Source organism: Miscanthus floridulus, chromosome 10 (assembly GCF_019320115.1).
Source record: "Miscanthus floridulus cultivar M001 chromosome 10, ASM1932011v1, whole genome shotgun sequence".
In the NCBI taxonomy this organism is placed as follows: domain Eukaryota; kingdom Viridiplantae; phylum Streptophyta; class Magnoliopsida; order Poales; family Poaceae; genus Miscanthus; species Miscanthus floridulus.
In genome coordinates, this window is record NC_089589.1 from 102,866,614 (window position 1) to 102,878,596 (window position 11,983).

At 48.4% G+C, this 11,983-nt stretch overlaps 1 pseudogene; it reads right to left on the reverse strand.

The window, feature by feature from the left end:
• Window positions 1-2,612: 2,612 nt before the first annotated feature.
• LOC136485219 (nicotianamine aminotransferase 1-like) lies at window positions 2,613-11,781 on the reverse strand (annotated as a pseudogene).
• Between the last annotated feature and the right edge of the window lie 202 nt (window positions 11,782-11,983).

Here is an 11,983-nt window from a genome sequence, read left to right on the forward strand (position 1 = left end):
TATTAGCGTATACATAAGCACATGTCAAGGTATCTGATTCCTCAAGTAATCTTTCAGTTATCCTAAGTTAAATCATACTATGATTGACCAAATTTGTATAAAACAATAATATTTATGACACCAAATTAGTAGTTATTAGATATATTTTTGTAATTTATGTTTTTAATATGTCAGTTTTAGAGTTATGTCCAATTTATATTTACAACTAAACTTGTCGTTTAGTTTCAAAAACACTCTTGAACTCAAATTTATAATTTATCCAACTTTTAAAACCGGATGAAAAACCCCCTTGCCCACTCCAAAATGGTTTACTAACATATGAGCGGGCCCACATGTCAGGTGGTCTCTCACTTTCTTTTAGAGTCATAACCTTTTCATATTAAGTTGTATGAATACAAACATTATATATAACCTAGAGTTGGATGCTGATTATTTGGACATGTAACTATGAATGGATTTGATTTGCTAAGTTACGTAATGGATGTGGCTATTTTTCAATTTTCTTGTTGGTTGTAAGATAATTTTGTTGGCTTGCAATGGGATGTAGATTGTTCAATGGGCTGCAATGTATATCGTGGGCTGCAATGATTGTAAATGGACTGCGCCCATATAAAAATAGAGTCAAATAGACGTGGCCCGTATAAGAATGAGCCTAAAATGTGTAGTTTGGACCCACGTAAGAACAGGGCCTAATTCAGAAAAGAATAATGGGCTAGCTAAAAATAGATCGGGTTTTGTTGGGCCGTCAAAAATTTTGTGACGATTTAAATCTTCATATTAAACTGCCATGTCATATCCTAATCACAGCAACGTCATATGACAACAATATTTTACATCGTTTTTTATCCTATGTAGCACGTCCATGGTGAATGTTTTGCACGCAAAAACTATACAACTATCTAGAGAAGCCTTCTTTCTTTCCACGCAGAAACTATACATCTATCTCTTCTCTTCCTCATGTGTTCCAGCTGGGGAGAATTTATATATTTTAATCATTTTATTCAATATTATAATAATAATCGCTCAAAAAATTCTGATCTAATCCTTTTGGTCGCGCCAGTAGGGCTGACGTGACCAAACAACGCTATCGTGCCACATATGTTGGCGCGACAAGATGTGCCACGTTGGACGACGTTTCCGACGTGGAAAACCTCGTCACGCCACTCCCGCTGATGTGACAGTATTTTTCTATCACGCCACCGGGAGTGGCGTAACAATACTAAAAATTTGAAAAATCATAACTCTTTAATACGACGTCGGATGAAGATGCCATTTATATAAAAATTGTAGCCCTCGACGAGATCTACAACTTTCTAGTTTTGAGTTTTTTTTATTTAAGGAGGTTAAGATGCTCAAAAAATTAATATAAAATTTCAGGACCATAATAATCGCGTATTAGTGCTTGTCGCATTAGAAAAATAATATCTTTTTTTGTATGTTGTCAAATAAAGATACTTTTTACATAAAAGTTGTAGCTCTCAATTAGATCTACAACTTTTTAGTTTTTAGTTTTACATTTGAGGTCGTTAAGATGAACAAAAATAATATAAAATTTCAGCAGTTTAATAATCATGCACCAGGTCTTGTCGCTTTACTAAAATTATATTTTTTCATGTTTGGTGTCAAATGAAAATACTTTTTATACTAAAGTTGTAGCTAACTATGAGATCAACAACTTTTTAACTTTGAGATCTTTCATTTGAGATAGTTAAGACACCCAAAAAAATAATACAAAATTTAATAGCATGTTAATCATGTTTCAAAGCTTATCTCTTTAGAAAAATCATATATTTCTTATTTGATCTCGCATAAAAATACTTTTTAAATGAAATTTTTAGATCTCAATAAGAGCTACAACTTTGATATAAAATGTATCTACATTTGACATCATACAAAAACTATATTATTTTTATAATGCGACAAAGGCTAGTATGTGATTATTAAGCTATTGAAATTTTATATTATTTTTTCGTGCATCTTAACGACCTCAAATATAAAAACTGAAAACTATAAAGTTGTAGATGTAATTGAGAGCTACAATTTTGATGTAAAAAGTATCTTCATTTGATAACATACAAAAAGGATATTATTTTTCTAATGCGACAAGCACTAGTACGCGATTATTATGGTCATGAAATTTTATATTAATTTTTAAGCATCTTAGGGTCCTCAAATTAAAAAACTCAAAACTAGAAAGTTGTAGATCTCGTAGAGTGCTACAATTTTCATATAAATATCATTTTAATCAGACGTCGTATTAAAGAGTTATGATTTTTTAAAGTTTCAGTGGCGCGACAGAACAATACTGTCATGCCAACGGGAGTGGCGTCGGAAACGCCGTCTAACGTGGCAGATGTTGTCACACCAATGCATGTGGTGCGACAACATTATTTGGTCACGCCAGCGGACTGGCGCGACCAAAAGGGTCAGATCGCAAATAAATTTAGAAGTGATTATTATTAAAATATTGAATAAAAAAGATTAAAAATAAAAATAAAATCCTCCAGCTGGAGAAGCCTTCAGTTCTATCAGTTGAGCCCGAAGTAACATGGGTTGGGTCGTTAATCGTGCACTACAGGAGGCCCATCTTTGTTGCCACACTCGCCAATCCTCTTCTTATGCCTGCTTCTTCTTCCAGCTTCTACAGATTGTGAATCACAAAGGACAATATATATTCTCCACATTACAAATTGTGAGTCATTTTGCTTTTCTAGGTGAATAATTTTTGCTATGCATTTAGATATATGCTATGTCTAGATACATAGTAAAGACTACGTATCTAAGATGCATAGTAAAGACTACGTATCTAGAAAACCAAAACGACTTATAATTTAGAACCATGGGAGTACAAGGGAAGTGGTGATTTCACTTCAAAAGTTATTAGGCCAAACTTGATGGATTCATGCAATAGGAGTCTTGTACATTTCAGATCCCTTAAAATTCGTGTTGTGCATACACACAGCAGATGGCAGAGAAGAGCCCATTGCTTATTACTGTGGACGTCGAGCATCAAATATATCATCTTCGAGTGAAGATGATACAACATATCATACATCTGGGTAGAAGTTCATAACAGTTTGTCTGGTGTCGTCGCACGGGACCAGTGAGTTTATCTTATCACTTTGTCGGCTTCTTGTATCGGAAGCAGAAGGACTTGAGCCTGTGAAGCCCGTCTTCGAGGGAAGACGGATCAATTGCAAAGGTGATCCGAAGCCAATCCTTGTATCCCACAGCACATCCTGACAATTAGTTTCCCGCAGGTTACATCTCAAATAAAAAGGTGATCTCAAGGTGGATGGAAAAATGTCTTGAACCAATCTGTATTCTAGAACTATAGATCGAAATGAATCATGTATTCGGAAGAACAATACCTGGCAGAACAACCACTAATTCTTCCTTTGCCAACCGGCAGCAGAAGTCCATGTCATCTTTGATGTCGGACAGGCAAGATATATCCAGTTTAACCTGTAGCAAGTCAAGAGAACTTCACACATTGTTAGCAAATCGCTCATGGTGTCCTGAAACATGGAAGAGTATATATATATTGACTCACAGACCATTACAAACATGGATCCCTCTGGTTTGCTTGGGCATGTGATTGCATTGATGCCCTTCAACTGTTCCCAGCATATATCTGCACTTTCTTTTATAATTTTGATGGTTTTTCGGAAGAATTCCTCCTTTGTGTTCTCCAGGAGGTTTGGAATTGCTCCCTGACAAACAAAATTTTGTGATTCAGTCGATGCAAATCAATATTTTACTATGCACAGTGTCAAGTCTTGCGGGAAAATCGCAATGCAGTTATAGTTACCTGGACAAATGTTGGAGGATCAGACGAGATATCAAGGTAGCTCTTGATGCTGCCCACTACCTGAAAGAAGAAAAAACATGTCTAAGCATCATGTCAGTACCCAGGCCATTTTGTTATATGAAATATAAACCAACTTCCACCACTGATTATCACATAACCAATGTTAAATCATGAAAAGTGAAGAACCTTAGTCATCTGAAATACACCATTAGGATCATTGGTAACTATCCATCCAAGCCGCCATCCAGGCACCACCCATTTCTTTGATATGGACCCTAGTGTGAACACTGGAGCCACAGCCCCAAACACACTGATCGGCACAAATTTCCTCTCTCCAAATGTCAAGTGTGCGTAAACCTCATCTGCTATGACAAATATGCCAAGCTTCCGAGCAGTGTCAGCAACCTAGAAAATCATGGACACAAATAGGCATTCAAGTTATTCCCCAAGAACCATTTACAAAAGGCAGAACCAGAAGTAGCTTATTAGAACTTACCTTGGCCAGGTGCTCATAGGTGTAAACATTGCCACATGGGTTTCCTGGGTTGACAATGACCATAGCAACAGTATTCTTGTCAGCAAGGGCTTGGACGCCATCAATGTTAACCTCCCAGTCTTTCTCAGGTTTGATCGAAGTACCGTGCTTCAATGCCATTGAAAACAGCGCGTGCCTCATATAACAAGTAGCCAGGCCTTGGAACCAAGATGTTGGCACCGGGACGAGCTAAGACAGAGCAGATTATCTCAATTGCTTGAGCACAGCCACTTGTGAGGTAGACATCATCAGGTGACAATGTATATGGCAAATCACGGGATAAGTACTGAGCAATGGACCTGAAATTTAAGGTTTTAAGCCACCGTAAGGTAACTATATATGTTTAATGTTGTGAAGAACATAGATGTAAAATGGAATTCTTATTAATTGGAATAAATTAAGTGCTGTGTAGTTTGTGCTACAAAGAAAATAACCATGGTCTGTCGGGAGAAAATTTCAGTGTCCAAGCTCCTAGGCATCAAGATACTGAACAAATAGCATATAGCACAGGTGCAGGATTCAGTCATTATTATTTTTTATGAACACAATCATGTAGCACTGATCGGATAACCAAATTTTTTTTACAGAAACATGAAATGAAAAATGTTATGGCTCATCACAATCTAAGGAAGTGAATCTTATAGTTGGAACATGAACCAAGGTGCAAAGCAATATTTGCCCTTGTATTGTTGATGTTAGTGGGTATCACATAAAGTTCACAGAGACAATATTGGCAGACACCAGACACAATGCTCAGTGATTCCCAAACAGAGCATGTTGACTCCAGCAATAATGAATTAATGGTGTACGAATCTTTTTTGCTGAAAAAGTGGGGAGGCAAACCACCTTTCCCTAGTGTTAGATATATATGATGTACGTGTGTGTGTATGTCTGGCGTGGCCTGTCACGCCAGGATTGGACGGCTGAGTCAGCCCTGCCCTCAGAATAGGATCGGTAGCATCCCCAGGATTGCTGCCCAAGATAGCCACCTCCCCTGATTCTAGGCTTCCATAGTTAGCCAGGGAGGCGCCTATATGTACTGCCCTCTGGGCCTTTCCTATTCATCTAAGAATTCCACACAATCTAATCTGCTTTCATGGTATCAAGAGTCCGGGTACATCCCGATTTTTTTTCTTCCGCCTAGCGCGCCATACCCGGCGCTGCTCTCCACGCGACACGCGCGTTCCGCGCGACGCGTCTCCGTTCCTGCGCCGCAGTCCTTATGGCTGGATCGGACGCCGGCACCGACGCCACTCACGCCACGGAGGCTGAGCGCCAGCGTGCTGCCCGCAAGACGGCGCGCGACGCTGCTCTAGCCCGCGCTGCAGCTGCCGAGGAGGACGCCGCTGCAGCCCAGCGGGAACGAGACGAGGCCGATGCGCGCATCCGGGCCGCCCTGCAGCGTGCTGCGGCCGCGCGCAAGGAGGCGCCTCTCCCCTCCGACGAAGAAGACGCGCTCGAGGACGACGATGAATCTCCAGCACTGGATGCCCGCCGCGCCCTGCTTATGCACGAGGCGCAAACACTCCTGCATCTGCATGCCCAGGCGGTCGCCGTCCAGAACATCCGCCTTCTCGTCCCCGTCGCCCTCGACTCCGCCGCCGGTAACTACGCTCGTTGGCGCGAGCAATTTCTCCTTACCGTCGGCAAATACTCGCTGCAGGATCACGTACTTCGTGAGCCCCCTGTCCTCCCCCATGCTGATTGGATTCGCATGGACTGCGTCGTCTCGTGGCTCTACGGCACCATTGCCAACGAGCTCGTCGACATCGTCATGACCCGCGGCGACAAGGGCGCCTCTGCTCGCGCGACATGGGTTGCCATCGAGACCCAGTTCCTTGGAAACAAGGAGAAGCGCACCATCCTCCTCAACGCTCAGTTCCGTAACTTCAAGCAAGGGGACCTGAGTGTCACGGACTACTGCAAGCGCCTGAAGACGATGGCTAATGACCTCGCCGACCTTGGTACGCCGATCGACGACAAGCTGCTCGTCCTCACCCTCGTCGGCGGCCTCAACGAGAAGTTCGCCGCCGTCGGTCGCGACATCCGTCGTAACCGGCCTCTTCGCTCCTTCCTCGAGGCACGAGACGATCTGCTTCTCGAGGAGATGACGCTGCCCTCCTCGACACCGCCCACGGCCCTCCACGGCGACACCTCCAGGGCCCAGCAGCCCCCGCGGCCACCTGTGCCCCATCCTCCCAGCAGTGGCCGCAACAACTCTGGAGGTGGCGGCAAAGGCGGGGGCGGCCGGCGTTGGGAGGACCGTGGCCGTCGCGGCGGCCAAGGCCGCTACAACAAAGGCGGTCACAAGGGTGACTCCAAGGGCACCAACAGCGACACATCCAGCGGCGCTTCCGGCCCCAAGGGAGCCGGCGACACTCCTCCTGGAGCCTGGCCGTCCTTCTAGAATCCTTGGACGGGGACCATCCACATGTACCCCGGCCCGGGACCGGCCCGCCCTGGTGTACCCCTTCGCCGTGTGGCTCCGCCGCCCAGCGGACCGCCCCTTCCCCAGGCTCACCTTGCGCAGCAGCAGGCGCAACAGCAAGCCGCCTGGCTGCATGCGCAGCAGCAGGCTGCCTGGGCCCAGGCACAGCAGCAGGCGCCCTAACAGATGGCGCCACCTCCTGGCTTCTCCGGCCCCCCAACCGGGCTGCCATCCTCGTGGGATCAGCAGTCCCTCGCGTCGACGTTCAGCACCATGACACTCAACCAGCCGCAGAGCAACGACTGGTACCTCGACTCAGGTGCTACCTCCCACATGTCTTCTGATTCCAGCATCCTCACACATTCTTCTTTACCGCGGTATCCCTTTCCTTCGAATATTATTGTCGGTGACGGATCCTTGCTTCCTGTCACGGCCACTGGCTCAGCTCATCTTTCAGGCTCTTTGTCTCTTAATAATGTCTTGGTTTCACCTAAACTTATTAAGAATCTCATTTCTGTACGCCAGTTTACCTCAGATAATAATTGTTCGATTGAATTTGATCCCGCTGGTTGCTCTGTGAAGGATCTGGCATCTCGGAGGGTGATCGTCAGGTGCAATAGTTCCGGGCCCTTATACCCGTTGCGGTTTCCTGCTGCCCATGCTCTGGCCGCCACGTCTTCACCTTTGGTGTGGCATCGTCGTCTCGGTCATCCCGGTCATGAAGTCATGTCTAGAGTCGCCTCCACTGTACCTTTCAGCAATAAAGACGTCGAGTCTATCTGCCATGCTTGTCAGCTAGGACGTCATATTCGTTTGTCATTTCAGTCATCTACATCTAGAGCTACTAGCCATTTTGCTCTTATTCACTGTGATTTGTGGACTTCACCAGTTTCTAGTGTTTCTGGCTATAAATACTACTTGCTCATTCTAGATGATTGTTCTCACTATTTATGGACGTTTCCTTTACGGCTGAAATCCGACACTTTTGCGACTCTCACTAACTTCTTCTCCTTTGTGCACACACAGTTTGGGGCTACGGTCAAAGCCGTCCAGTGCGACAATGGCAAAGAGTTCGACAACTCTAGCTCGCGCACATTTTTTGGCTCTCACGGCATTCACCTTCGCATGTCCTGCCCCTATACATCCGCACAGAATGGCCGTGCCGAGCGTATGATCCGGAGCGTGAACAACATCGTTCGCTCGCTCCTCTTCCAGGCCTCCATGCCGCCCTCTTATTGGGTTGAGGCCCTGCAGACCACCACCCATCTACTAAACCGTCTGCCTACTAAGACCCTGGGCGCCACCACCCCCCACCAGGCCCTGTTCGGCCAACCTCCATCCTACACCCACCTCCGGGTGTTTGGCTGCACCTGCTACCCAAACTTGTCCGCCACAGCCGCACACAAGCTTGCTCCACGATCCACTCTTTGCGTTTTTCTAGGCTACTCCGATCATCACAAGGGATACCGCTGCCTTGACCGCTCAACAAATCGTGTCATCATCTCTAGGCATGTGGTGTTCGATGAGACCACATTCCCCTTCTCGCAGCAGCCATCAGCGCCTTCATCTAATGAGTTTGATTTTTTGCTGGAGCCCATTGATGTGCTGCCGGTGCCAATTGGCCGGACACCACTACTGTTGCCTGCAGGTGCACCCCCCATGGTGGTTGATCCCGCACTGCCACATGCAGCTGGAGTCTCTTCGGTGGACGATGCTCCTGCGCTGCCATCGCCCGCACTGCCATGTGCGGCCTCCACTCCTGGCATGCCGACCTCGGCGCCACAGGGGACGCGTGCGCCAGCTTCGGCGCCTGGCGCGTCCAACCCGGCGCCCCCAGCGGCGCCCTCCAGGAGTCACCGCCCCTCTGCTTCCAGCGCAGGAGGGGCACCCGGTGCACCCACGCCTGCTTCCAGCACAGGCGCGGCCTCGGCTGGCCCCCCTCTTCGCTACTACTCACGACGTCCTCGACCGCCGCCTGAGCCCGTGACTCAGGCACCGACCGCTCCAGTGCTACCCAAAGGAGCTGTCCCTATCCAGCCCGTCGCCAATCAGCACTCTATGATGACTCGTGGGAAGCTCGGCTTCCGCCAGCCGGCCTTGTTCCACTCCGCCACACTCTCTCCGGTGCCACGGACTTATCGGAGTGCCCTTACAGATCCTCACTGGCGCCAGGCCATGCAGGAGGAATATGATGCTCTCTTGGCCAACCATACTTGGGATCTCGTGCCTCGACCGGCTGGGGCAAATGTCGTCACTGGCAAGTGGGTCTTCCGGCCTAAATTCACTACTGATGGTGCGTTGGAGCGTTACAAGGCTCGATGGGTTCTTCGAGGTTTCACACAGCGACCTGGGATTGACTTCTCGGAGACCTTCAGTCCTGTCGTCAAGCCTGCAACCGTCCGCACTGTGCTCTCTCTGGCTCTCTCTCGACGGTGGCCGATCCATCAGTTGGACGTCAAGAACGCCTTCCTCCATGGGACCCTGTCCGAGACGGTATACTGCGCACAGCCCGCTGGTTTTGAGGATCCTGCTCTTCCTGGCCACGTCTGCCGCCTGAACCGTTCTCTCTACGGTCTCAAGCAGGCGCCACGTGCGTGGTACAGCAGGTTTGCCACCTACCTGCAGCAGCTGGGCTTTGTGGAAGCCAAGACTGACATGTCGTTGTTTGTATTCCATCGGGGTGCTGACACGGTGTATCTCCTCCTCTACGTCGATGACATTGTCTTGACCGCCTCCTCCTCGCAGCTCCTCCGTCGGACCATTGATGCTTTGCAACGTGAGTTCGCTATGAAGGATCTCGGTACTCTGCACCACTTCCTGGGCATGCGTGTACAACCATCTGGAGACGGTCTTCTCCTCGATCAGCACCAGTTCATGCTGGAAATTTTGGACCGTGCTGGCATGGCTGATTGCAAACCATGCTCGACGCCCGTGGACACCAACCCGAAGCTGCCCAGCTCTGAGGGTGATCCTCTTCCTGCCGACGTCGCCTCAGACTACAGGAGTCTTGCCGGTGCACTGCAGTATCTCACCTTCACTAGGCCAGACATCGCCTACGCCGTCCAGCAGGTCTGCCTTCACATGCATGACCCAAGGGACCCGCATCTTGCTGCTCTGAAGCGCATCCTTCGCTATGTCCGTGGCACCCTTCACCTGGGACTACTGCTTCGCCCGTGTGCACAGACCGACTTGGTGGTTTACTCCGACGCTGACTGGGCCGGCTGTCCCGACACCCGGAAGTCCACCTCAGGCTACGCCGTCTTCCTGGGAGACAATCTTGTCTCCTGGTCGTCCAAGAGGCAGACTGCAGTCTCTCGTTCCAGCGCCGAGGCTGAGTACCGAGCAGTTGCCAACGCTGTTGCTGAGATCGCCTGGCTTCGACAGCTACTTCTGGAGCTACTAGCCCCCCTGCGCCGCACAGCCTTGGTCTACTGCGACAACATCAGTGCCATCTACATGTCCTCCAACCCCGTTCAGCATCAGCGAACCAAGCACATCGAGATCGATCTGCACTTCGTTTGGGAGCACGTTGCCACTGGTGATGTCCGCGTCCTCCATGTTCCGACGACTTCGCAGTACGCCGACATTTTCACTAAGGGGCTGCCTTCTTCTGTCTTTACCGAGTTTAGGACCAGTCTGAACGTTCGATCGGCCGACGATCAGACTGCGGGGGGATGTTAGATATATATGATGTACGTGTGTGTGTATGTCTGGCGTGGCCTGTCACGCCAGGATTGGACGGCTGAGTCAGCCCTGCCCTCAGAATAGGATCGGTAGCATCCCCAGGATTGCTGCCCAAGATAGCCACCTCCCCTGATTCTAGGCTTCCATAGTTAGCCAGGGAGGCGCCTATATGTACTGCCCTCTGGGCCTTTCCTATTCATCTAAGAATTCCACACAATCTAATCTGCTTTCACCTAGCATCAGTCAAATAGTTATTCACTTGTTTGTTTTTTTGGTATATTGTATCATTCGTACCCCGTGACTGTTTGCTATCACAGCAAGTTGGCCAAGACAATATTGGCAGATGTAAGGTTCAGTGATCCCAAACAGAGCATAGACTGTGTTAACTAGAACTGACTATTGAAATCATGCTGACTCCAGCAATAATGAATTAACAGTGTACAATCTGTTTTATGAAATAAGGTGGGTGGGGAGTCAAACAGCCTTTCCACAGCACCAGTCACCTATTTGCTTTCACAGCAAGTTGGCAAAGACAATTCTGGCTAACCGGCAGATGTAAGGTTCAGTGATTCCCAAACAGAGCACAGACTGTGTTTACTAGAACTGGCTATTAAAATCAGGCTGACTCCAGCAATACTGAATTAACGGTGTACAGTCTCTTTTCTGAAATAAGGTGTGGAAGTCAAAGGGCCTTTCCACATTACCAGTCCAGTAGTTATTCACCTGTCAGTCTGTGTTAACTAGAGCAGTTAACAAAATGAAATACCATTCACCACAATGAAAAATGAAAAATTTCGACTGCGAAATGCCAGCACCAGTATAGTAGTATACACATCGTTATTATTTCAGCATCAAGCAGTCGGATTTGCATCTAGATAGAAATAACTAAAGCACAGGAAGCAATAGGGGCATCTGCCAAGAAGTCACCTCACCTCCGTGCGGGCTCAAGGCCGAACGCAAGTTGAGTAGGAGTTGTACTCCCCGGACTGGAGCGCGCCGGCGACGGCGTCCACGGCCTCCGTCGCCGTCCGGAAGCACGGGAACGCCGACGGGTCGCCGTGGCCCATCGGGACCACGGGCCGCCCGCCGCCGCCGTCGGCCTCTACCATCCCGGCCTTGACCCTGGCCAGCACGGCGCGCACCGAGAGCGCCGTCAGGCCCAGGAGGGTCTCGTTCGGCGCGAAGTTCCACGAGGCCGGGACAGCCGTCGCCACCCCGTTGCTGGCACTCTTCTCCATCGGGGCGCGGTGGTTGGTCTGGCTCTGCGAGCCTGCGACAGAGGTTTGGCTTTGTTGTCGGGCGGCTTGGCCAGTTGGCCACCGCGAGCTGAGGAGATGTGTGATGCGGGGCACTCGTGTGAACTGTGCCGGTCTACTTATATACACCAACAATTTTAATAAATAAAAATAGGATATCAGAAATTTAGACCGAGGCCGTTTGGTTGGAATCAGTTCTGGTTGTCCGAGAATCACACCACAGGTTAGGACTTATAGTCGGCTAAATGCTGAGGTGAGGGATAAAGAAG